The 2,127-nt window shown below is 36.7% G+C and overlaps 1 pseudogene; it reads right to left on the reverse strand.

The window, feature by feature from the left end:
- On the reverse strand, positions 1–1,394 carry LOC102486299 (olfactory receptor 4K13-like; annotated as a pseudogene).
- Between the last annotated feature and the right edge of the window lie 733 nt (positions 1,395–2,127).

Consider the following 2,127-nt stretch of genomic DNA (forward strand, 5'->3'; position numbering starts at 1 on the left):
CTAGGTGGCCATCCAGGAGCCGATATGCTGATGGCTCAGTCTCTTAATACCTTCCTTCATTTCCTGATTCCTCAGAGTGTAAATAATTGGGTTAAGGAAGGGAGTGATTATAAAGTAAAACAAAGAAAGAAACTTATCTACAGAGTAATTGTTGAATGGAAAAACATAGATGAAGACAGCAGGGCCAAAGAAGAGAGTTACTACAGTGATGTGAGCAGACAGTGTGGACACAGCCTTGAAGGTGCACTGGAGAAGTGCTGCCAGATGATGACCAACATGATGATGTAGGATATGAGCAAGAGAATGAAGCAGACCAGGGACAGGAGCCCACTCACTGCAATCACCAAAATCTCCAGGATATAGGTCTCAGTACAGGCAAGCTTGATGACCAGAGGCGGGTCACAGAAAATGCTGTCCACAATGTTGGGACTACAGAAAGGTAAACCTACAGTGAAAACCATTTGACTTGTGGTATGTATAAGCCCAATGGCCCATGAGAGCACTAGAAATGCAACGAGCATCCTGCGACTCATGATGGTCCTGTAGTGCAAAGGTTTGCATATGGCAATATACCTGTCGATAGCCATAGCTATCAGGAGAGACATCTCACCACCCCCGAAGAAGTGCATGAAAAACATCTGGAGCATGCAGCCCCCCAAGGAGATGGTCTTGCGTTTTCTAAGGAAGTCTGAGATCACTTTGGGGGTTGCCACAGAGGAAAGGCATAAATCAAAAAGTGGCAAATTGGCCAGAAGGAAATACATGGGGGGAGTGAAGATGGTTATTAAATATCACAGATATCACAATGAGGTTGTTTCCCACTATGATGGCTACATAGACAAGAAAGAAGATTACAAAAAATAAAACTTGAATTTCTTGAGAACTGGAAATTCCCAGCAGAATAAACTCAGAAACACTTGTGTTGCCGTTTAGGATACCCACTGAATGATCGCATAATTTTTTCAGATGTTTAAAAGAGAAAATAAAAACAAATTATGGTGACTGATAAGACAGTGAACCCAACCTTTAATTGAGCATCTTAACTTTTTAAATTATTTTAAAAAATATTTTAATGTATTATTTATTTTTATGACCTCTTAATGTTTTGAAGGTCTAGAACTATTAAAATTTATTTTCTCATTTTTTTATATGTGATTTTATTCTTTCTTTTGCTGTCATTTATTTTTTATATTCAATTACTGAATATTACTGCAGCATATAAAATGAATTTTCCAGCATGAATGCACCGTATATTAGATGATCAATGATATGACCATGCATATTATCAACAGATAATTTTCCATTTTTCTGTTCATTAATGTTTTACCTTTTTTTCCCTTTAATTCCCTTCTTCCCACCTTCCCCTCCCTCAGAGTTCCACCCTCATCACTCATTCTTTAGTGTCTTGAACAGTGGTGGACCATGTGAGAGTATAGCATCTCAACCATCATGCCACAGATTTGTAAATATTCCTTAGAATTTTGTAGTTCAACCTATTTCACAGGACACAAAAACAGTAGAAATTTGTGGCAGATCAAGTCAATTAGATTAAATTCGTCCTTGGTTAAGGAGACAATATTATAGCATATGTGAGTGAACTTGGTTTCTCTCTCTTTCAGCTTCAGTTCACATGGTGTATGAATATTTAGTTTATTAAACTGACAGTGAAGACTTTTGAAAAGCATCAGAGGAGTAGAGTATTATCTTTCACAGCTCTCAGGAGGCACACTGACACCTTCGATTTACATCCTTAGTATGCACTAAATATTTGAGCATTGTGATTTATTAATATATACATATATAGATGAAAGCATATAGTGTACAGTATGCTTCACAAAAACAAACGTAAGAGAACATGCTCATCTTGTTGACATAAAGATGAAACTTGAGCTAGTTATCTTGTAAAATGAGATTACACTGAATTACTGAGGAAATTTTCAGCTGTTAGATCCAAATGACCTAGAGTGACTTAGTTCATTTCACATATTGCCTAACTCAGTTTGTGTAGCTGACCAAATATGCTATTTTAAGCCATTGTTATAAAATTGGATTCAAAGACCATTTGTATCTAATATTCCTGTTTAATGTATATATATGGAATGTAGTGAAGTTGACCGCTTAAGTCTT

The sequence above is a fragment of the Tupaia chinensis genome, unplaced genomic scaffold (assembly GCF_000334495.1).
Source record: "Tupaia chinensis unplaced genomic scaffold, TupChi_1.0 Scaffold143986_1, whole genome shotgun sequence".
Lineage (NCBI taxonomy): Eukaryota > Metazoa > Chordata > Mammalia > Scandentia > Tupaiidae > Tupaia > Tupaia belangeri.